At 36.6% G+C, this 25959-nt stretch overlaps 1 protein-coding gene and 1 long non-coding RNA gene across 2 annotated transcripts in view; one reads left to right on the forward strand and one right to left on the reverse strand.

Moving 5' to 3' along the window:
• LOC104565350 (contactin-associated protein-like 2) overlaps positions 1-25959 on the reverse strand; it is a 971843-nt gene that overhangs the window by 554567 nt on the left and 391317 nt on the right. The window lies entirely within an intron of this gene.
• LOC148595409 (uncharacterized) overlaps positions 18926-25959 on the forward strand; it is a 152313-nt gene continuing 145279 nt past the window's right edge. Inside the window, exon 1 of the long non-coding RNA XR_015913163.1 lies at positions 18926-18987. This is a non-coding gene — a long non-coding RNA (uncharacterized LOC148595409). The remainder of the gene's footprint in view (positions 18988-25959) is intronic.

The raw sequence follows: 25959 nt of genomic DNA on the forward strand, positions 1-25959 counted from the left end.
CTATATTACATCTATCTCATATGTTATAAAGCATTCCTGCTATGAAGGAGAGCATCAGGTACTGAAGTCCTCTGAGCACCTAGTCATGCTAAAGTTTGTTTCAGATCCCGCTTTTCCAGTGACCAAATGAACAGTCAACTTAAGAAGAGTTTCACTGGGACCTCATATCCTCTTTCTCCACAAGAGATATGTTAAATTCACGGAAAAGCTGATGAGAGATAAGAAAGCAATCCGTTCTGCATCGCTAACCTGTGATGCATCATTAAAACATTAATAAAAGAGTCCCAGTCAGAGCAGCAGCTCTGTGTAAGAAGAAACCCACTGACAAAAAATTGTTTACTCCAGCCATTTCCCCACACGTGCACCCACTGCAATAATCTGCTACCTGCAAGAGACTGAAACGCTCGCAACGCCTGCAGTTTCCAATAACCCAGAAATCTTCCTTTATTTCATAGGTATTACCCACTGGGAAGTGGGTATCTGATTTCTGTCAAACTGTAGCTGTCACCCACAGCAAAGCCTATTTGTGGTTAATATAGCTTTGGAATTAAGGAAAGGACACGACAATTCTCAAGTGAGTTTTGAAAATCAATGGCATAAATACTTAGTGCAAATTTTGTGTGGGGTTTTTTTTTTTTTCCCCACTTTCTCACTTCTTGGCAAAATATTTCATAGCATCAACTCAAAAGTAAACAATACCTCCCAGTTAACATAATGTGTATATATATATATTTTTCTCATGTCAGCTTGTAGACAATCCATTCATTCACTGAAGGCAGATGTTAAACAAAAGACCGTTATGTGTCCAGATACTAATTATTCCACAAGAATATCCGTAATGTGCACCTGCCTTGCTCAGGGCCCCGTACATCTGGTTGGCGATCTTTCTTGCTTTCTCCTTTCTCCCTATATTTTTCTGTGGTGCACTTATTCACCTGCTAGATGATGACGCCCCTCATTGTACCACTGTTAAGAATACATTAATTAATGTCTACAAAACACTTCAATATTAGAGTAGTGTTTATGAAGAAATTTATAGCTCTGTCTTCTGAACCGAGATGACTAGTGAACAAATAGAACAATGAGAACAAATCCTTTTGAACCACTGTCTGTACTTTAAGTCTCCTCTAGAAACTCCATGAGAACAATTTGTGCTTCAGCACATCTTAAATTTTGTAGAATAATGCAGAAGATTTGGGCTAGCCCAGAAAATGTTTAGTATTGTAAGGGCTTCTGTTGATATATGATCCAGTATCATTTGCTAGATGAGATGCACCAAACCAGGTAGCAGAGAATAGGGCAGCCAGAGGGTGTCACCAGTTTCTCAGGTAATTAAAATGCATTTTATTTAGTTTCCAGCAGGACAATATCCTTTTAAATGCAGACCTCATTTAGATAAATGTGGTACAGTAATACACGCTCTGTGGATAATGCAAACATCAGAACAAAATCCATCATTGCGGGGCTGAAAAATCAATCTACAGGAGCTTGTGAATTATGTACTATTGCTGTTAAATCTCCTTTTCTGACAAAGATTTGTACATGGGCTCAGCAAGGCAGGTTTTCATTAAAAATTGAGTTTATACAATTTGCAAAGCCACACATTTGCCAAGGTTAACAAACAATTTAATAAGATTTAGAAGTATAATTTAGACCCACATTATAGCAGAGATTTTTTTAACACAGGAATGACTCCCTGACTGCAAAATACAGAAACGTACAATAACAACCCCCCTCGAGAAAACTGTTTTTCAGGAAAGGGTGGAAACACCTCTATAAACTAAACAAGTTATCTGGGTTATTAATCTCATAATCTCACTGGACTCATGTTGCCAGAAATGTGCTCTTCATGGGTAATGCAGTTTTTCTTCAACCCAAAGAGGGAGACTAATGACTAAGATCACTTGGCCGCGAGATAAGTAGCACCGTCTCATCAGTCTGACTCCTGAACCTTCTATTCTACAAGCTATTTCTCTTCACATATCAGATGCAAACTTCTTTGCTTCACATTTTAGCTCACATTGCAGTAAAGAGACTGGGAATGTTGTGAGCTGTAAGCGCTTTTCCCACAGACGGTCCTCTGTGGATGGCAAAGTGGTAAGAGGGCAGAAAGTCAAAAAAAAAATGCCTCTAGTTCCCACTCTTCTACACCTCTCGGGTTTTGAGTGAGGCTTTTTTGACCTGGTCTTGCATGGTGTTCTCAGAAGGTCTTGCTGAGAGATTTCTCTCTGCTTCCTTGTGAGTAAAATTTGATCAGTTCCAAGTATTTTTTTCTAAAATTGTTAGGATTAAAAAATTACAGGGAGAGAAAATAGCTTGTAATAGGCCGACTATTTAAGCTCAAAAAAAAAAAAAAAAAAAATCAGACAAGAAGCCTTTCCAAGAAGCAGGACAAAATGCCATACAGTCTTTGCAATTCACTTAGACTTTATTGTATGCTTCTGTCAAACTCCTCTACAAACAGGCATAGTAGAGACATTTAATAAAATTTCTTGACATGAACATAACAAGGTAAGGGCTAAAACTAAGTTCTAATGAAGTATGGAAGCAAAGTTAGGCAAAGTTAAGGCTGAAACTGGGTTTTATTTGCTATACTTACAACACAATTATTCTAATTAATAATTATAAATGCAAAAGCTACATTATATATTTGTAGATAGCACGCAACTCAAGAATGTTACTTAAGTCTCACAAAAAAGTGTTTAGTTTCCTGCAAAAGAATGAATTTTCAATACTATTGAGTATCCTACTTTACATATACAACAAGTCCATTAACAAACCTGATTTTGAGAAAATGTTTTTACTATAAAGGATTTACAAGAAATTCACAGCATTGCAAATTATCTCCAAAAGACAGAGGCTCAAGACTTAATGAGTAGTAATACTGGAAGCGAACAAAAGCACTTTAACCACTGGGGTAAAAATAGAAGAACATGGTCAGAAAAGAACCAAAGCAACAAGAAGATGCTTGCAATTCTAAATTTTTAGGGAAGCAGAAAGAAAACCCCACACATCACTTCAAAAACCCACCACTTCATATGCTGCCCCACATATGATACAAAGCCTAATTTGCCTCAGGTGCAAATAAATTTTTCATCTGACAATTAATTCAGGTGAAGAATTCTATATCCAAATTAATGACTTATTCAGAGACATTCAACATATGCTCCTTCTATAGTGATACAGAAGTAGGGTAGTGCATGGATGACATTTCCATTAAAACAAAAAGAAGGACAGTTTCTTTCAAGCTATTTTTTTTTCATTAGTTTAATTAGATACTTATTATTGCATATCTTGACAGTTATGCTTTGTCATTGGCATTTTAAACACAGAAGGGAATAATTTATGGTTCTGAACTAATGAGAAAAATCTAACTATCTATCTGCATTTTGATACAGCAACAGTGAAAACACTATAAAGACTCTATGTTCAATGATATTATAGCTCCATAAATGACACTTGTACTCAGGAACAGGTCTTATATGTGGAACTAGCACTAAAAAGGTATAGTGTTATGAAATATAAAAATGTCCACAGGCAGGCACAACTGTGTTTTCTTTGCTAACCTCAAGGCGAATTAAGTTGTTTAAACTGGTTAAACCCTAAAATTTTTATTTTCTAGAAAATCCCCAGTATTCCAAAACATTTCCTCACAATTCCAATTTGCAAAAACAAACGCTGTTCCACAAAACAGACTGGTTAGAAGTTTGACAAGTTGATTGGTTTGAAGATGGCTGTCAGCCTTCTGCCTGCAGAGAAGAACAATCCCTGGACTCCTACACCAGGTGACTGAAATCTCCATTATGCTTCAGTAAAACAAGATGTTTCAGAAAAGCATTTGTGTTTCACCACATTGGTATTTTCTAAAATAAAATAAAATAAAATAAAATAAAATAAAATAAAATAAAATAAAATAAAATAAAATAAAATAAAATAAAATAAAATAAAAGGAATCAGGCACCCTGCTAAGCACTTGGAGACTGCCAAAGCACTTCTCTAATGGATACTTGTGAAAATCATGTCCAAATGTGCAAGGTAAACTTAAACAGCAAGACCAGAAGGACTAGATTATGGAAAATGTTATGAGATTAATTTCAGGAGAAAGCAAAAAAAAAAAAAAATAGAAGAAAGCAATACTTGTTAAGAAAAGTGGAAAAATAGCAAATAAACAGGGGAAAAAAAAAAGGAATGTCAGAAAGTTGCTGATTAAAACTTGGTAAGTTCATCTTAGTTTTGAGACATTCTAAAAATTTCATATTCTAAAAATGTCTTAAAGACAAAGAATGGGTGATGGGAAGTTTTTTCCTCACAGAACAAATTCCTCTTCCTTCCTATTGAACAGCACAATCAATAACACTACAGCTTGCACATTCTTTCCAGAAAATAATGACCATATCCTTAGTGAGACTGCTTTTCTATAGCATCCTTCATACTCATCTCACAGAGCAATGTGTTGAGAGAAACATAACAGCCTAACACAGTTAAAAGCCATAGCAAGTATTTTCCTTATCCTGAAATAAGAAACCCATAAGAAATACCAACAACAGGTGCCAGAACTCATCTTTTAGACTCATGGTTATAAAGTGACCAGAGCTCCTAAAAACTCAGCATTAATATGTGGCTTAAGTAAACTCTCTACTGATGTTGATTTCTCTGCTAATACGAAATTGAAAATGGGTCTTCTTTTCACAGTAAAATGTAAAAAAGAGAAATCAGAAAAGTCTCAGACTCTTCTGCTCTCATCATACCAGTCCAAGAGCCTACAAACAATGACCACTGAATTTATCAATCTTCTAATTTAATTTCCACCAATAAATAGGTACTTGCTACGTGTCTTGTAACTGGGTTATTAATAATGCAACTGCAACTCCTACATAGTCTTGCGCTGAGCATATGAATGGACACACACACATCTTTTGGGTCTGTCAGTGATTCCTCGTAACTTCGGAGCTCAATGGCCAATTCCAGACATGTTTTATGAAGAGATGGAGATTTAAACATATACTGCTTTTGTAAGGATTAGGGGGGGAAAGAGCAGTCAATTAGAGGAGATATGCATCCAGCAAATAGCGTCTAAAATATCTGAATACAAATACTCAATGCTCAAAACACTTTCTAGATTTTTTGAAATAGGCCTATAAGTTCAACCAATCTGTTAAATTCTATATTAAATCTTAGGAGGTTTATTTTCAAGCCCTAATTCTGCCTTTGCATGCTAGAAACATACTAGAATCATAAATGCGGCGTATTTTATGTACAATGTTATGTAATTTTTACTACATCTGAATGGTGGTCATAATGAAGTCAACAACCTGAATTCGCTGCACTTCACTCTTTTACATCTCCAAGCCAAATCAAGTGAATCATCAACATAAAATTTCTGATTATATAGCATAATATGTATGTTGTAACCACTACTTAACTATTTCTCAATTTGAAAATAATTCGATCTTGTTTAGAGGCATGATTAGTTTTCATTACTTATTTATTAACAGGAGCTTCAAGAAACCTTTAAGTGTTAATCCTGTCCTCTGCTCAGACATGGCTCCTACAGATTTCAGTTTTATGTAAAATTCTTAGCAAAAGTTTGAAAACTGAGGACAGAGAATTGGAAGAAATCATAATAGCAAAAGCAAGATATGATACTTTAGATACTGCTTCAGGTACCGGAAATAAAAGTTATAAATCTGAGTTTCATATTCAAATCTCTGTGTTTCAGCCTTGTGCAATGTTATTTGTCATTTTTCTAAAAAACAAATAAAAACATTAAAAATATGTTTCCAAAACATGATTAATATTAATTAACTGGATGCAAGTGAACCACTTTTCCTTTTCTCATCAGGAACTACTGTAGGATATTATCATTGTTTAATTTATTTGGAGTAATGAAGCATAAAGCTGAAAAACAGATCCAACAAATAACTACATCTCCACCCTCCATATTCACCCCAAACCTCAGACTGAATTGCTCTTCTCATCCTTCTACATCTTAAATTGCTCACACCTTTTAAGCTCAGAAACAGTTATCAGTGCATTTTACTGGGCAAACAGGCTGCTCTGCAGCCCAGAGCTGGCCTCCTTGGTGAAGTCTGGAATACGGCAGTATTTGAGATAGGACACCTTAGGATGAGTGCACTCTGCACCCTAACAGCAGATGGGATTTTGTTTGTTTCCCAAATCCATTATATCCTCCTGTCCCCATTGACTTTTGACTAAAGACAGAGGGGACATAGAAATACAAGGAAGTTGTTCAGCTTTACTTTAGGGGACGTTATGGATGGCAGCAGAGCAAAAGTAGTAGTAGGCTCTGGCTTCTTCAGATCCATAAATTGAACATATCATGCTGGTGATGGGCAAAACAGCTGATTAGAAAATATCTGATTCCCTTCTTTCATGTTTTGCCCAACATAAGAGATGACAAACTTCCAGTACTTCTCACAGCATAGGCTGCTATTTGAAAGATCTGCCTAACAGATTTCAACCCCTCCTGTGAACGTCACAGGGTTTGAAAGGATGACATCAAATGATGAAATTTTCCAGTCTGCTTTTTGACCTAGAATATATACCAAATATATTCAAATAACATTAAGGTTGAGAAGTCAATCCCTGAAGGGTTAGGAGTGATATCTCCTGGAATAGTATTAAGGTGTTCCTGAACTACATCATGAAGGCTTTACTGCCTTCATCAGAGACTTTTTTTCCCTAGAGATCTGGACTATTACAAAATCAGAAGAGATCATTGTAATTATACATCTCAATACCCTATTGCAGTGGCTTCTGGAGGCTTTTTTGTTTGTTTGTTTTGTTTTTGTTTGTTTGTTTTTCATTTTGAACCATTCAGCAACAAATGAGCTGGATTTGGAAATGTTTCTTTATCAAAATCTGTTATCACTGTCTTTGGTAATTTTCTCCCAGGATTAAAAATCTGTGATTTACACCTCGACCAGATTTGTTCAAATACAAGCTTCCAGGCAGAGAATCATGTTAAAACTTTGCTCTCTAGAATCACCATCATCAAAATTCTCCTACCACATAAGGAAACAGTGATGAACTTGCTTTTGGTCTGATATAAACTAGGGAGATTCTAGCTCTCAGACAAAAGTTTTTTTCAGGATACTGGTCCTTCAGGGAGAACTCAGGGCCACATGACAAGTAAGACTGATATCTTTAAGATCTCCTGAGAAATAGCAACATCACTAGTGTGCAAGTCAGTAGGCTGTCTAAAATGAAAATATGGGCCCTGTAGCACAGGGTCTGGTTTCTGCTTGTGGCTGGCCCAGTGCTCCAGGTGACATTAGATAAATAAGTTGCAACAAAGTTTTTCAGTGGCACTTAGGACACTTTTCCAAGCACCCAAAATGAATAGGTACTTTTGACTTAATCTTCCAGTGTCTCAGTTCCTCATGTAGAAGAAGGAATAAAAATCCATTCATTATTATGGGGTTGTAAAAATAAAATAATACTTATTAAGCAGTTAGTCAAATATGCACATAGATGCCTAAATTAGGAGACAACTTTTTGTGGGCAGCAAGGTAAAGTGGGAGACAGGAATGAAATTAAAAGCTTCACTGGCTCTTCACTGGCTACACAGTAAAGCATATATTTTCCTGGGTGTAATATAAATGTACTCTACAAAATGGAGAACATAATCAACAACGTAGTCCCAAAAGTTGCCAGTGACTGATTCTTTTTGAAACAAAAAGAATACAAGAACAACTGTGAAATGATTACAGATGCAGAATAAACCTTGCATTTCTCACTGGGAGTTACGAGGTTTTGTTCATTAAAAGACAAAAATTACTTTTGCTACGCCTACTTCTCCAGAGAGACAGAGAGAGAGAGAAAGAGAGAGAGATGTGGAAAGAATGCGTTTGCAAATGAACTGAATGAAATTGCAATTATTATTGAAATCACAAGAGGCCTCAGACCACTGGCTGTTCGGCTACCAAGCTTAACGGACCTTTCTTTGAGAAGAAGGGCAAACATGGAGGTACTCAGAGTGGTACTTGCTTTGCTTTGTACAGTTCTCTCTGTCCTTGATACCCTGCTCTCTATCTTTTTTTTTTTTTTTTTTTTTTTAATCTCTATTCTCCCTTTGGAATTGTAAGCAAATCAGGGTTGTCAATTTTTAAGATCAACAGTTCTCAGCGATGAGCTAACTTTCTTAAGTAAAACCACAGAAATGACCAAATGAATACTTACCAGATTGGTTTAATTCTGCCTAGACTATTACAGCGTAAAGAAGCAGCCCTTTACTGGAACATGTGTCATATATGAAGGAGTTTGTCACGGGCATACACTCATAAATCAAGCTGAAGAAGAGAACAGGGAATAAAGTCTCACTGTTCATTACTGGAAGTCTGCTGTTAGTGTTGTACACTGAGATAACAATGAATGGACTTTTAAGGCAAAAATGAAACAATAAGGTATTTTTCCAGTATATTTTCAGTATCTGTTTAATGCTCAGATTCCAGTAAGTTGCTAATAGCATTAGAGTAATCCATAACTCAAATGGGCTTCCCAGTAGTATGAAGCAAGACTGAGTAACAACAAAATAAGCTGTTTCTGAAACATGTTCAGCTATACTTAGAACACATTAAAACATTCATAATATATTAAAAAGTATTAGAATCTTGAAAAACATGCATCTGAAATCATCCTGAGCTTATTTGTTTTTTTGTTTTGTATGCTTTCCAGTTATGACTTTTATGAAAAGAAATCAACAAACATGTAATACTACAGGAGAAATTATCAGGCAATGCCCAGAGAAAATAGAGAGAGAAAAAAAAAAAGGAAAATTATTATTACTAGGAACCATCTAACATTCTCACAAATGCCTTGGTTTGGAAGAGAATGGAAGAAGATGAAAGAGAATAAAAATAGCATATACTTACAGTGCTGTGCATGTACTAAGAGCAACAGTTCCAAAGGTTGATGTAGTTCCAAAGATTATTAGGATACAGAAAAGCTCTGGTCATTTTTCCCCTGCTATATGCCATAGGAAAAGTCCATGCTCTAACAATCACTACCTTAAATCAAAATCCTAATCAGTACCATCTTCATGATGGAAAACATCCCAACGAAAGTTTATAAATCTAATGTAAATATGGAAAAGATCAATTAAAAGAATGCTGATCTCTTCTAAAACTCAGAAGAAGGCCAAGTGGGTCTGAAGCCAAAGGCTCATAAGAAAAACCTGCAGGCAAATACATTGCCTGTATCTGGAAGAATATCTGGTGCAGGACACTGCAAAATAATCCTTTTAAACTTATCAAACCAATATCACTAAGAAATCCTCAGAGGTAGAATTATGTTTTTTGGCAATTCTAAAGCATGCCTGTCTGTCCTTCAACTTGTACTTAAAAATGGCTCAGCTTCCTAGGGAAATAAGGATAGTTCTAACTGCTTTTTGCAAAATTACCAAAACAACTATAAGGGTATCTTATAACAGAATGTATTAAAGCAATATGAGAGTTGATACAAGTTTCCTAATGGATTTCTTTCAGTTAACTTCTCACTAAGGTTCATCTAAATTTTGTTCTGCTAAGATGTAAACTATAGAAGGATGTAGCGGGGGGACGACTGCAGAATATTTTCATCTCTGCTTTAACCCAGTGGACAGGGTAGGGTAGTTCAGCCTGTGCACAGAAAGTGCCTGATACCCACATCTGAAATTAAGAGTATAAAGTAATCTACAATTGGAGACATTGGAAATTTAAATGGATTTAAAAAGCAGACAACAGAAGAAAAGATATTGAAGGAGCTATTTTTGTTCAAAGATATATAACTTTATTTCATCTGATTATTACCTAGTCAACTTTATTCTTTCAGGAGTTATTTTTTCCCTTTGACAGAGATAATGTGTCTCTGCAATTTCCCTGTAATGTTGTTTCATTCTTGTTTATGTCAAGCTCACTACTTGGGGGATTCAGAAGTTATGAGCTGATTGAATAACCATCTTTTAGGTCCAATGCCATCAAGTAAGCATTAGCATCTGAAATATGCTACTTTTGCATGTTAGAAACCTTGGTGAATAACAAGAAATGCTGAAATGATTTGAAAAAAAATACAAAAGAAAGAAAGAGAGGAGGGTTTTTTTCTTTTTATCACTTGATTCCATTGTTTGTTTTCTTTACAGACCAAAGGGCTTACGCTGTTGCTGTTGTATCATCAGACAGAATTTCAGATATCTAAAAAACCCTAAGAGGTTCTGGGGCTAATCTGGCTTTGCTCATAGGGGTTGGGTTAACTTTTGAGAGAATAATTTTATTTCCTCTCTTCCAGTTTCCTCTCTTCCACCATCATCACTGGTGATGGTGTTAGCAGGACAACTCTTCAATGTAATATCTGTGCAAAAGCTTCAATTTACAGCTAAGGCCCTTAAAGAAGATGATTTAACAACAAACCAAGTTTCCAGTTATTAACCGTATATAAAAAAAAAAAAACTATGGGAGTGGAGAAATGGAGGGGAAAAAAAGGCAGACTGAATAACAGTCTCTTAATTTATGATGCATCTCTCTCAAAGTTTTATGTCAAATTCATTACTTTATTTTTTTTAATCTTTGTCAACCATTCATTGACTTTTTCTTACGCCAAGGCATCCATCCAGGCATAGCAAAGCTGCCATTTTGCATAAAGCCATAACAGAGCCATTCTCACATCTTTGTTCAACTTCCACAGGCCCCTTGGGAAAACTAATCCCCAGTCTCTACAAAGCGTAGGTGTTTTAATGGTGAGAGAAGTGAGGAGGAGGGAACAGCTATACAATAAATTTTGTTTTTGCAGCAGATGACTCATCATTTCAGGTTCTTTTCACATTTACTAATGAATGCACTATAAAAAATAGACCTAATGAAAAAAAAAAAAAAAAGAAGGCTGTAATGGACTGATGTAAAAATTGATAAATTAATTATTGTTATCATGTCTAATTTTCGTAAGCCCCTCAGCACTGTCACAAAATTGCTCTTAAATAATGGCAAAGTACCAGGAAAGAAAGAACAAAACTGATCCAGAAAACCTAGGTTTTGCCTTGTGACAATAATGCACTGATTTTGCAACCCTCCAAACCCTGAACATGAGAGGATTTACCTAAGCAGTGAAGCAAAGTTCATGAAAAATAAGGAAGATTGCACAGCCAAAGACTTGAGGATTAGAGTTCACATCTGAGGGTGTGAAAACCTGGGTACAGGGTGCCCTCAGGTAGATTATTTCCTCATTCTTGTTATTTTACAACATGAAAGTGTATTTAAGTGATGCAAGTCTGCACATACAAAAGCCTCATATTTGAAGAACATCTGATCTAATTTTTAGCTAGGAAAAAAAAAAGGAATGGAACAACCAGGCTTGGAGTCTAGACATCATGATTTATAACTTTCTAAATCACAGAATCTCTATTTTTCCTTAAACTTTACATTTTCTTTTCCCATTTTAAATGTCACTTTTCCCATTTTAAATATCAATACCATAAACTTTAAAAATGTTTAGGATATCTAATCAATACAGATATAATACATATAACCAATAAAATCCAAGAAGGACTTTATTTTATATTTTGCAAGTACAAAGCTCACTTCGTACCAAAGTCCTGTGATCTAGATGCATGAGAACAGAAAGGAAAACAAAACACTGAAAACAAAAAGTAACATAAGTCACTTTAACAACAACAACAAAAAAAAAAAACTAGCTACTTACTACTTATATTGAGATTTGTAGAATCTTTAGAACATAAATACTTAGTTTAGCTACAGCTATGAAGGAAATATTCTCTCATCCCACTGCAGGTCACTGCAGTTTCTTATGCGCCTGCTTATCGTAATCTACTCCAAGATATATCTGTTCTCTGCTATTATCCCCTCACCTAAATTCCAAGAGACATAACTGTGTCTTATTATTGTTAGCTCCTCCTCAACCCCATGCTGTTTTTTACCAATAGATGGAAGACAATTCATAAAGTGAACTGTAAAATGATTTAATGGCCTAATTGGCATGCAACAGAAACTGCCTACATTTAATTTTAAGCTGTTTTATTCATCTTAGGAGAATGAACATTTAGAGACAATTGATCACCAGTTGTTTGCAAGTCACTTTTTTTTTCCACAGCACATGGGGAATTTTATCTGAATCAGTTATTTATTTATTTCTGGCTTGGAAGCATGCTTTCCTGAAAAAGGAAGCAGTGAAATTTTTAATTTATTGCAGGCTCTTGATTGCATCAATGAGAAGAGCTGAGAGCCTTTATTCTTATTCAGAATAAAGAGCAAAAAAAAAGTTAGATATCAATGGAGCTCACCCATGCCATTAATAGCTTTGTGTGTTACACTTACCTTGCTATACATCATCAACTTGCCACTCTATAGCATCTGCAACAGTGCAGAAGAGACAGAAGCACAGAGTCACAGAATGGTTGAGGTTGGAAGGGACCTCTAGAGCATGTGGCACAGGGTGGCATCCAGGCAGGTTTGGAAGATCTCTAGAGAAGGAGACTTCACTGCCTCTCTGGGCAGCCTGTTCCAGGGCCCTGTCACCCTCACAGTAAAGAAATTCTTCCTCACATGGAGGTGGAACTTCCTGTGTTTCAACTTGTACCCATTACTCCTTGTCCTGCCACTGGCCACCACTGACAAGAGTTTGGTCCCATCTTTACATTCTCTCTTCAGGTATTTATACGTATTGATCAGATCCCCTCTCAATCTTCTCTTCTCCAGGCTAAACAGTCTTTCCTCATACGATAGATGCTGCAGTCCCTCAATCATCTTCGTTGCTCTATACTGGACCCTCTCCAGTAGTTCCACATCCCTCTTGTACTGGAAAGCCCAGAACTGCTCCCAGTACTCCTGGTGCGGCCTCACCAGAGCTGAGCAGAGGGGCAGGATCCCCTCCCTCGACCTGCTGGCAACACTCCTTCTGATGCAGCCAGGATCCTATTGGCCTTCTTGGTCACAAGGGCACATTGCTACCTCATGGTTAACTTGTTGTCAACCAGGACTCCCAAATCCCTCTCTGTGGAACTGCCTTCCAGCAGGTCAACACCTAGTCTGTACTGGTACCTGAGGTTATTCCTCCCCAGGTGCAGGACCCTGCATTTGTCCTTGCTGAACCTCATGAGGTTCCTCTCTGCCCAAGTCCAACCAGATGATGCGTGTTTTTCTACCTGCGCAAAGGCCAACAAACTTCAGAAAAAATAACTGGTAGATATTCAGTGAATCCTCCTGCCATACTCATCTAACAACACAAACAAACAAACAAAAAGCCTGCACACCTTTTTTTTTATATCCCTCCTCATTTACCAAATCAAATGACAGTGACTCATTGACTTTATGGCCAACAGGGAGCATTATGATAATCCAGTCTGGTCTTCAGTACACACAGAGCAGACTCCCAGGCAGTTCAAGTAATGAGCTCTCAGGTTGGGCTATAGTGCAACTTTTGCAAGGTCATGCAGCCTTGATTTTTAAGGCTGAAAATGATGAAGAATCTATCAGAGCCCTGGGGAGGCAGTTCCAGTGGCTAATTGTATTCAGTGTTAAAAATATTCTGCATTTCTACTCAGACTGTCTGGTTTGAGCCTCCACTGGATCTCATTATGTCTTTTGCTCTTTATTAAAGGAGGGTTGATTATCTAGAGTAACTTCTACAAAGTAGTAGTTTGCTTCAGTACCTGGCAAACTAGGCAAAGTATTAGTTCCAGTACCTGGCAAAGTAGACTTAGTTAACAATGGTTATACTTCTATAACACCAGATGAGATAGTTAATCAGATAATTAAGCAAAAGGGATAATTTGTGATACCAAGCAATCATACACTGGATTTTTGCGATACAGAACTGTATCTTCAGCCAGCACTGAAGCAGCTTGCTGAATACCAAAGCAATGCTGCCTGGCAAAAGCTGTACAGCTGTGCTTTTAAGGACCCTTACTTTTATTTTGCTATCTTTTTCCTCTATCACTGCTGCATATGGAAATTAGGCCACAGCAATAGCATGGATTTCCACTTATCTTCTCTTGAATGCCTCTTCTTACTGCATCACCAGCTAAGCATCAAGGTTCAAACCCTTCTTACACAAGATCACGGAAATGTTTCCAATTACCATTCACATTATGTATTACCATCTAGCTGGGATTGCTATATTGTACCATAACAGAAAACTTTCAGGCAGTTGCCACTATGCTTCATATAAATTCAGCTGTGACTTAACTCACAATGACACAGGCAGTGAGATAACAGAATAACTAATATTTCCATTTAAAAATTGTCTTGCCTCTTTTGGTAAAATACTATCAGTTCAAATAATCTGCGTGCAATCCAAAGGGCTCAGAATAACTCTGGTACAAATGTTAAATAGCTGTCATATTAATAGATGAGAAGACATGGTAAATATCCAGCTTTTTGGAAGAATGTCACACAAGTTCAATGCATCCTTAGATAAGGATGCTTTCTTTTAAAGAACCCATTTCATGCTTATATATATGCAACACTATTGGTTAACCTTGTTAGTCTAAGCTTGCCTGGGAAGAATAATACATTTTAGAGAGAGTGGAGAGAAAAGCAAGTTGGAAAGAAAGCAGCATCCTTGTTTTCAGCAGCTTTTCATAAATTCTCCTGGGAAGCCAACTGAGTTTCATTGAAGGAAATGAATCAGTGGTCCTTCACAAAGAGAAAATCAATTAGAAAGTCATTACCTGAAAATTAGCACTCAAAAAACAAAATTCCATTTTAAAGCCAATTAGACTATATGTCAGCACTAAGTTGAATTGCACTTGCATTGATGTATGCAAAATGACAAACATCCTCCTTGTGTAAGAAACGTAGAGAGTGAAAAATTAAAGAACATGCTTGTAGACATTATTAAATTTGTTTTTGCAAGCTATCCAGAGCAGTAGATTACTATACTGGTCTTTATAACCGCTTTACATTGTATTTCTTAAGTGTTATTACTGGAATTACAGCACTTCAAGAAACCTCTGTTTTGTTCATCGCTGTACCAATGCATAGGAAGACAACTGCTACTGTGCAAAGTGGAGAGGGTACTGAAGATGGATCAAGTACCCCACTAGCTGGAGATAGTCCCCTAATTTCAAGAACTGAAATTGCACCCTAGATGCCCCGTGCACTTCTGGATGGCCATGATTAATCATGCCCAACTGTTATCCACTTATCTTCTAGCACCATAAGCACAGTTCAGAGACTTAGAGGTACTGATAATACTTATCTATACATTAGAAACCAGGTATTGTGAGCCATAGGAAGATAGAGAGTAAAAGGGTCATATACAAATTCACAGAAAATTTTTCAGGAATACTAATTGGCATTTTTGCCTTTGGATTCAGTGATGAGGGGAGAGCTTAGAAATAAGAAGCAAAAATTCCTCCAAACATTTACCACAGAACTTTTCCTCTGGATCCATAAATCAATCACCATATTTAGTTTCATTGAGTCAAATAACATAGCTCAAAGCACTTTGAAGTCCCACCCTTAATTCCAAAATGCAGCTCAAGACTATCATTTTAAAATGTTGATCCAGATCTATGAGGTGTTACGAAAAAGAGAAAAATAGAAAAATACAGGAAAGAATGCAATGGAAAAATACATGTCATAAATGAATGAAAATAATACACAATTAAAGCTTTCAATAAATTTACGACTCTTACCAGATTACTGGTAAGAAACCAAGCAGAACTGATAGAAACCAAGAAAATCAGAATCATTGCACACAATTTTCTTATTATCCATAATTTAATTCACATCTAACAAAACCTATTTTTAATCTAAAAATGCTAACACAGTATATTTTTATACCATCTTTTCGCAAGTGATAAAAGACAGTGATTAAATAAAAGCAGACCTTTTGAAGTTAGGTATTAATGTAAGACAGCTACACAAATGACAGGTATTAAAGAACATATGTGAAAAGTTTTTGAATATGCATTTATATTGGATACCTCTAGCTCTAGTACTTTGGGTAGAGATCCAAATAGCTGCGGCATATCTCAGCAGAATACCTAAGCATTTAGGAAGAGTTAACCAACTCTTCTCATTTATGAGTGGTGCTCCTCCGACGAGGGATTCTAGGCTTTTCCCAAGCACACAGAACAAGTAGCCGATCTTTACTCCATCAGGTCAATCAGCAATTCAGCCCTGCTCTCCATGCTTGATGGCTATAAACAAGAAAACTGAGGGCTGACTTCTTGCATATTTGTTGTGCTGAGGAGAAAAGAACTGCGGCAGTAAAGGATAAGCATATATAAGCAGCTGTGCAACACTGTATTCCTGAAAGAAGAATTAAAGTCTTAGGGCTACACTGGAAAATTGCTATGTGAAGTTCTAAGCATGCAGTTCCCTTTGACAGCTACATCTTGACATAATGCTTGAAAATATTGCCGTGTGCGACCTGACCTCTCCTAGGCCCAAGAGAGACACTGCATTTCTAGTCAGAGAAAATTTCATGAATTCAAACATCTACAACATATATCCTGATCGCATTCCCAGCAAAAATCTGAATTTAAAGTAAACGACTGCAGGTATATTTTATCATTAGTTATATGCATTGATATATTTTAAAATACAGTCTTAAATGAGCAATGTTGTGCAGGAGAAGTTGAACACTACACATCACTACACATCACCAAAATTTGAGATAGGCAAAATAGTGGTCCAGAATATTATTGAATCACTGAGCCTAAAATCACTCAACACTAAATGTGGTTTGAAGTAAATGAATAGAATAATATGCAACTAACTAAGGCTGACCTAAGCTGATTTATATCTTTCTCAATTTTTTTTCCTTTTTTTAATCAAAGATAGGATATATGAATATATATAAAATAAACAGATTCACTGTATCCTTTAGTAGTCATTTAAGGGACATTATTAATTTAGATGAAGAAGATGGGAAGTAGAATAAAATTTGCATGAACGATATGAAATACCAAAGGCTGTCAAGTTACTATGGTGCATGGATTCATTTTATCATACTCATCTGTGAAAAATTAAAAAGTAGAAACTATCATAAACTCTAGCATATTGAACACAAAATCTCAACAAGGCAAGCCAAAATGTCGTTTGAAGTTTTCAGCTGTGAAAAGGGAAGCAAAATGAATAATAAATCTTTCTTCAAACACATCAAAAGCAAACAGCCCAGCAGACACTTTGTAAGCCCAGCAGAAAACCAGGATACAAGGGAATACAAAAGGAAAGCCCCGGCAGAGAAGCTAAATGAGTTCTTTGTATCACTGCTTTCTGGGGAAAGGACTGGGGTACTCTCCCTGTTGTCTCTCTCCTTGCTGAGAGACTAAGTCCAACCAGCTCTGTTTGAAGGGGAAGCAACTGCAAAGCAGGTGATGGAACCAATGGGCAGAATGAAAAGAAAGAAATCACCCAACGCCAGGCAGCCTTACCCGTAGGTCCTAAAGCAACTCAGGGATGAGACAGCTGAATTACCAGCAATGGTGAGTACCTCCTCATGCAACACTGCTTTGGTGGCTAAGCACTGCATCATGGCAAACATGCTGATTTTTTGAAATTCTCTTCAGGAGAGTTAGGGAATCACTGAGCACTAAGGTGGCTGCCTCGAACAGGCAAAGCAGAGCTCGAGTTACCACGGGCACCTGATGAATTATGACCCGTGTGAGAAGATCTGTTTGGTTTTTGCAAAACGTCCTTCATTGCAAACTCACTGATGTCCACTAAAAGAGCAAGTATGCAGATGAATAAAGGTGATCTGGTTATGATCATCAACTAAAATTTCCCAAAGGCTTTTGATAACATCCTCTGCCAGGGGTTTATAAAGTGACAGAGTGCTAGTGGCATAAGACGGAAGGTTGTTTTGTCTTAAATGGCAGAAGAATTGGTCAAAAAAGTAGTAAAAAAACATTGATTTCTAATAGTGGAAGTCATCACTGGAGTTCTGCCAGGCTCGGTGCTGAGACCTGCTAGTGTTTAGCATACTCATGAACTACGCAGAAAGAGGGTAAGCAGAGTGATAAGAAAGTTTGAGGATAACACTAAATTATGCAGAGTGGGATACTGAAGAATTGCATCAGCGTACATCTTTTGAGTCTGGATGAGGGAAATTAAATGTAGATAAATGTAAAGTGACACACGGGGAAAAGACTATCCTAATTTCACATAAAAATCATAAGCACTGAGCCAACCATTACTATTCAGAAGAGAGACCTTCAGGTTATAAGGTATTTCCATGAAACAGTCAGCTAAGTTCTCAGCAGCCATTAGAAAGTAAGTTAAATGTTAGGAGTGTGGACTGAAACAGGAAATAAAGTTATGATGCTCTAAATCCAAAATTCACCTATATAACTTAACATCCTGAACATAACGTGAAGTTCAGTTTCCCTCAGCACCAGAAGAATATACTGGAGGCATGGAATGAGGCTTCTGAATGAGGAAAAACCTCTGAGACTACCTGAAAAAGAAAATTCCTTTGGAGAACCACACTATCATGAGTGACATCGAAAGTGTGTAGAGGGATTAATTTTTCACACACTCATCCCGGGAAAAGAAATACTAAATACCAAAGCTAGGTTCATTAAAAAGGTGGTTAAATTCAGCAAAGGGGCAGCAGACCTGTAAAATTTATTTAGAAAAGAGAAGAAAAAAAAAAAAAGAAAAAAAAGCTGTGGACATGGGAAGCTTGCATAGGACTAAAGTGGCAAGTGGACAAGTACACAAGAACGAACCCATCCAGTGTTACTAAATGTACAAAACCACCCATAACTCAAGAAATCTTGAGCTCAAAATAATTAGAAGGCAGAAGATATTACATGGATACATCACGCATCATCCTTCTAGAATAACAAAATATTAATGACAGTGTATAAGTTCTAGAAAACATCCTCCTGCATAGTATATGCATTTCCTCTTAATAGACATGAAACGTTTAATTGGTATTTAGAAAAACTACTCAATGAAGCAGGGAAACCAAATCTGCAGGGAAAGAGAGTTTGATGCAGAAACGAAAGGAGTGTGTAAGTGCTTGGTACATGTAAAAAAAGAGTTTCTGACCATCAGCAGGGGTGAAGTTCTGACACACACAATTTCTTAGCACTGCTAAGTTAAAAAAAGTTACTCAGAGAGAAAAGAAAGAGAAACTTACTAAAAGTTACTCAGAGAGAGAGCCTAAGTTTGTAGATAAGGAATTATACAATGTAATTGTTATTTATATCCCAGAACTGGATATGATTACCTAAAGTAGTCTCTGGCAGTCCCATTTCTTCTGTTCACATGGTTCGTATGGATTTTTTTTTTAATTCAAGCTTAAAAATAATTTAAAAGATATTCTATAATGTCACTTTAGAGAGATTCAATAAAGTTTATGATGGGATTGTGTCAGAATGCTTCAACAAACTAGGAAATGTATTTCTGACAGACTGCTAGCTGCTCCTTCGATCACAGTTATGGAAAATTAAACAGGACAGTTGTCAAATACCAGGTTGCTTGATGTTTAATTCATGTGCAAACACCTACTCCAGCAGTTTTCAACTTTTGCTACAGTACAAATTCTTTCTCAGAAGTTGTCTCAATGTGCAAAGTGAGACCATCCTAGACAACCTAGAAAACAAAAAATATATATTTTTCTCGTGATCAATGCGAAATAATTTAAATGAAAATTTACAATTCTACTTCTCTGAATCCAAAGGAAACACACACTCTTCCAAGCAGCTAACACCACCACAGTTCTCTTGAGTGAGGGACACAGCTATGGTCCAGAATCCGGTCCCAGCACATTGAAACAAAATAGGTTTCCCACTCTCCTTCCCACGAGCTCCTGTACCATCCACTTAAGATTTCTCTCTAGTGAGTAAGCATGGAGGTGCATCTGCTGATGAAAAGGGAAAGGTCACAGTGCCCAGGTAACTCCATAAGATATTACTCTTAGGCATTAACAACCTGATTCCTATTGGGAATCTGCACTCTTCTAGTGATCAATATACATATTTCAAAATACCCATGCAAATGTGAACTTAAGAACATTTCTGAGCCCTTGCCTTTCTGAGATTTGCCTAAGGACAGGCTTCTGTTCACACAAAGTCTGTGTGTCCACTTGGGCTGCTCCTGCCCTGCAGAAACAAGGGAAATGGAGAGAGGCAGCCCCTGAAGACAAGAGAGCTGTTTCGGAGTGCAGTTAGCAACCAGGTCGGGGTCCCTGGGGTGATACCCACAAATTTCCAAGCAGAAAAATAAGTCACCAAAAGCATCCAGGAAAACCGTCAAGCAATCACAACCATCAAGCAATAAGAGAACTGCAGTGAATACCAGGAGGGCAGAAGTGAATGTGCAAATCCACCTTAGAAGAAAAACCACACTAACATAGATGAAAATAAACTTTTTGAATAAAAGGAAATAGCAGTAGGAAAGATATGCATATTGCTTAGCTGGAACCCTATCCTGAATTTGAGATTAGGAAGTCTTTCATCCACACAGATTATTTAGATATATATATATTTTTAATATGTCTTAGACTATAAGACAGGAATGTCAAAGCAAAATGTTACATTCCTAGAGTTTTAATTTTTGTATTATTTTTCAATTCAGAATTTTGCTTCCCGTCATGGATCTGCTTTTTTTAAAAGTGAAAATGATCATTAAATTAATTAATAAATTAATTTGTGCTCTACACAGTTGACTTTTCCTTGACACCGAGTTTTTTTTTTTCCCTATACAAATCTAGACTAGCATGTGGCACTTGTTTTTCTTCAATTCTCCAGTGTAATTCCACTTCCCAGGTGTTTTTCCAGTTCCAGACTACACTGTGCATTACAAGCTACTTCAATATGTTAATGGACAATAGTCAGTACTTTTACAAGGGGAAAGAATACCCTTCTCAGTCATGTAAGCTTTTGCAAGGAGAGTGTTAACACTTGAATAAATTTCCAAACCGCTCCGGGCACTATGATATGAAGTAATTTTAACATGTTTCAGTACATTAGGCTTAAGGAATAATACTTACTTCCTGCCTCCAACATGACTTAGTACAAGTCACTGTACTAAAATAAACCACTGGGTTTAAGGAAGATTTGATATTTCTGTAATAGTAAGTCATATTTCATACTTACATCAATATCCTTCTGTACTGTATGCAGTCACATTGGTTGCTTATCCATATTCATGTAACAAATACCAGAAAAGTCTGGTATTCAGCAGAAAATGCATTGAAATAATGGCGAACTTCTAAAGGCTTTGTCATTTTGAAGAAAAGACTACCTATTTGGTTGCCCAAGTAGAGAATGGTAAACTTTTACTTGTTTAAATTTCTTAAATTCTATTCTATTTCTTTAAATTTCTATTAGCATAAACTTTACAAGTGCACTTATATTTCTCCATTTCTACTAAACCACATCAAAGCTAGAAGCAAGCAGTATCTATAACCTAATGCTATTAAGCAGTCTACTCACGACAAGTCAGTTTGGCAGCATGTTCCATGCGTTTCCATCCTAGTGCTCCTGATATAATGCAACACATATTCTCAACTTAAATTTGTATAACTAGTGTCTTGGAGAGGCCCTATTTGTATCACGAATAACTTGTTCATGCTACAGTTTCTGTTATGTGCTCCTCTTACTTCATATGTACAAGATATAAATGAGTGGACACAGAGAGCAAATGAGTGGTAACCTCCAAGTCATATCAGTCCATTTCTATCTTAATATGAGGGAAAATTCAGACAAAGACAAAAAGCATCCTGACATGGACTGTAAAATTTGCCTGAGCATTGATTGGCAAGAGCTAATTCAAAGAACATAACACTTCTTCAAGTCAGTTAGTCTGGACTTTGATCTTCTCAGTCGAGACTTCCAGAATAGTTATCACTGCAGAGGATGGATTTGTGAAGAGAAACCTGGGCTGTGAAAAACTGTTCTATCAAACAAAATTTAGCCTGTTATCAGTGAAAACTGGAACTAGGCAAACAGCTTTATGTATGGCAATTATATCCCATTATTATTCTATTTAATAGACCTTTCCGACTGCAGCAATTTTGAGAAAGATGGATTTATGCTTTCCTCTGTTCCCCTTCTTTTATATATCAAACATATTTTCTGAAAGGCATCAATCTACTGAACTACAAACATATGCTCAATAATTCCTCTTCAATCATGATATCTTCTTTACTGGTATACTAATAACTTCAACTGATAAAAAAAAAGGACAAAGTATTCTTCTATGAAAATTTTTAAAACTTATTCTTGCATATACCATATTTCAGATCTTAGACTGACTTTACTGGATATTAAAATTTCAATTTCCATTTTCATTAATTGTTTACTACAATTACCAAACAAACAACAACAACAACAACAAAAGGACAATATTAATGCTTTGCATTGAGGATTTATAACATCAAAATGGTTCTAATTGATTCTCATTAGGTTATCATCTTTGTATCTTTCCTGGATTTGAGACATAGTTTTTGGTAGCAGGCCCCATGTCCTCAAAAAATCACACCTGAAAGTACTGTTCTCAACTTAGAGAAAATTAATTTTAAAGACAAAAAAAAAAAAAAAAAAAAGAAAAAACAACTAATCAATTTCTTCAGAGCACTCTGTGTGCCATAACAAATTATGGCATTTTATTTTAAGTGTTCAAGGCATGACAAGCAAAAGATATTAAAAGGTCACAGGCTGTCTAATTTTGCAAACTACTGCTCAGTCCATTTCAAACTGACTGACCTTTTCCAAGCTCATGTCTGCTAGTTTGTTTTCTACTCTTTCCCATTTTCCCAGTTGTGTTTTATAGATTGAGGCTGTATCTCCTATACTAACTTATTAATGAAAAGTGTACAGTTTACCCAGAAGTATTTGGTTTCACTCCAATCCAAACAGTTCTTGGGCAGAGAGGAGAAAAAAAAAAAAAGAAAAAAAGAAGGAAAGCAATCTAAGCATTTCGGGCAGCCACTGAAAGATGAGCCATATTCTCTGCCCCCAGGTACAAGCTTAACATGGGCACTAAAAGGCATGCACACGAAGCCTATTTTATATGTGCATGCACTATGCACTGGTTCAGCTTGCAGGACTCAAAACTCTGCACTGATACCCCTCCTCTTAGGAAAGCGACAAGTGGATTTTAGATGCTGATCGTGCAAGCTGCACTTGTGACCAATGCCTTAAAATTCACTGTATTTTGGAGGGGAAGCAGCTGCTTAGATATGTGGTACAAGGAACAAGGCCCACATAGTTCTGACTGGTGAAGAACAGCATCCAACAGTTGCTTCCCTACCAGCAAGGTATCACCAAACATCCCACTGTTTCATTAGACAGTCCCAAATTGAAAAATACTTAGCCTAATGAACCACAACACCCGTTTTCCTTGTTCTGATTTTTCACAGGCACAAAGCAAGCCAGAGGCTGCCTCTCTTACAAATGTCCAGTCCCCAGGTGGCAGATCTAGAGCAGTTCCCCATGTGGGGACTGGCTCGCCTGCAGCAGGCGTGCTCTGTCCTCGCTCGCCACGGGAGCTGATGCGGCACTGGGCTCCCTGCGGGGCAGCCCAGCACAGTGGCAAAGAATCCACAGCTGTTAATAAACATTTCTTCAATAACCAAGCACGAGGATTGAGATTTAGAGATGCTGCCTTAACTTCCAGAAATGATCAATTACCATGCTTGATGAGATTCCTCCCAATAGAAATGTTTGTGGTCTGTCATCAAACTCATTAAGAGCTACCTCTTACTAACTGCAAACATGAAAGTATAGTACAAGATATAGTCCTAAATGATTCCTCAAGCAATTCAGGTCTTTTCCTGCCATGCTCAGGTTTTTCTCAAATTTGGGTTTTATAGTGAGAAAAAAAGAGAATTCTTGGAGAGTCGCAGCAGTGAGCAGCCCATTTCAAGATCCGGCCATCACATTCATTCTCCATTAGCCGAACACTTCTCTCTAAAGAATGCTAAAGGAAGGTCCATTACCTTCTGCTATATTAACAATTCCAGTTCTGCTACTTTCCCCTCATTTGCCAACTTTTCTTCAGTCAGCGCTTTGACTTGGCATCTGTAGTATTTCATGAGTTCATATTTCAGGACTCATAGTTTCCACTGAACGTGGTAACTTTTAGACAGAGAAGCACTTTTTTGTTTTTTTTTTTGACAAGACATCTAAAATCATGGACTTGGCTGCATTGGATATATCTCCCCTTCTGACTCTTTGGCAATTTATACTTGATGTGCATTAATGGTTTCTAGTAGCACTGCAGTGTCCAATGAGATTGTCTGTGGTTTAGAGCTTTGCAAGCTGATACCCAGAGCAACAACCTATTTGTTGCATTGATTTAGTCAAGAGCTGGATTTGAGTCCTGGAATTAGCCTACTCTACATCGCAGAAAATTTATTCCACCCATCTAGGGAAGGGAAGCTCACATATTCGTCCAGCAAAACACAGCGAATGCTGCACGGTACATCAGCCATGTAATGGCTAATGTTAATAATGTACAAGCATACTCAGGTTTCAAAACATCACAGGTTTTTGAATATTAATTCTCAGCTTTTTCCATAGTTTAAATATTTATATTTTTACTTTGCAGGAAAAAATAAAGCCCACATTTCTAAGTCATTTGGATGTGGTTCAAAATTTATTTCCAAAAAAGAAAACCTGCAGAGAAAATGGTGCAGTTATAGAACTAGATGGGTTGATTCTCTTGACATTCAAATAGTTTAATACTTTACAGAAAGACAGCTAAAATAGAGTTCTTCTTTTTCTTTTTTTTTAAAAAGAGGATATGCATATTTGTACTCCAGTAGTTTTAACTGTTTTTCTGCCAGTGCAGTTAGTTCATGAAATGCCTGTGGATTAGCCTCATTCAAAGAGACTACCTGCCTTTAAAGGAAAGACTTTGCCTGGAGCTGTAGTATGAATCTCAATAACTTTGCCTATAATTTCTTATTAGCTGTGATTCTGCTTGTGCTACTATATGGTATCTGTCCCAATACCATGCCACAAAGGGATTCTCTAGGGTTTGGCAGTGAATAGAACAAAAATGATAGTTAATTTTGTATGACTCCCAGACTAAGAATAACCTAGTCATTGCAAATTCAAACAGGAAAGTTGCATATTTTTCCCCAATCTATAGCATTCAATGAAAAACTATTTTTTAAAGGTACATTTGCTTTGTTTCAAAGAAATGGGTTTTGTTTGTTTCTGGGGAACTGTCCTTGTCATTTTCATTCTTTTCCTTTTTTCCCATAAATAAAAGTACATTATGAAACTATTGAAATATTGAGTGTAGTATAATAGTTCATCATCTACGTGAGGCATGAGCTGGAAGCTAAATTAATCATTCTAACAATTATGATAACAATAACAACATGGCACTAACAATAATAAATACAATAGTAACTTTCCAAGCCATAAGGAATAATATATTAAAAAAAAAAATCAAAGCCTGTTCCACCCTGATTACTTGATATCACCTATAATAAGACATTTTAGCATTAGAAAGCAGCACAACCATATTTTAATGAATTTGATGGGCTACATAAAGTGACATTAGCATTTTTAAAAAGAAGATTGTAACAATATGATAGTACACTGTGATCTTATGAGAAAACTTATCTGGACACTAAGAGCAGCTAAAATTAACTTCATAACGTAGCTGTAAAAAGCATAACCATTTTTGTGCTATTTCTTTCTTGTTGTATTCTCTATTTGAATTTTTTAGCTTCATGTAACAGCAATTTTGACCACCTGAACTATCTTTGTAGCATGCAGGATACAGATGCTCATATTTTTAAGCATTCTGACATTGCAATGTATTTGTAGCTCTTCTGATTTGATGTCACTTGAGATCTTTGTAAGCAGGTGGCTATGCCAAACAGAGTAAATATGTGGCTCATGTCTGTAAGAAACCACTAAGAGCTAATTGCTACCTTTGTTAAAATGTGTGGTTATCCTTTGAATGATGATAGAAGTTGCATACAGCTCTAAATCAAGGAAAAGAGAGCACCAATAAACGCATTCAACTC

This window comes from Tinamus guttatus, unplaced genomic scaffold, assembly GCF_059628265.1.
Source record: "Tinamus guttatus ecotype Peru unplaced genomic scaffold, ASM5962826v1 Tinamus_guttatus_pri_ptg000104l, whole genome shotgun sequence".
Lineage (NCBI taxonomy): Eukaryota > Metazoa > Chordata > Aves > Tinamiformes > Tinamidae > Tinamus > Tinamus guttatus.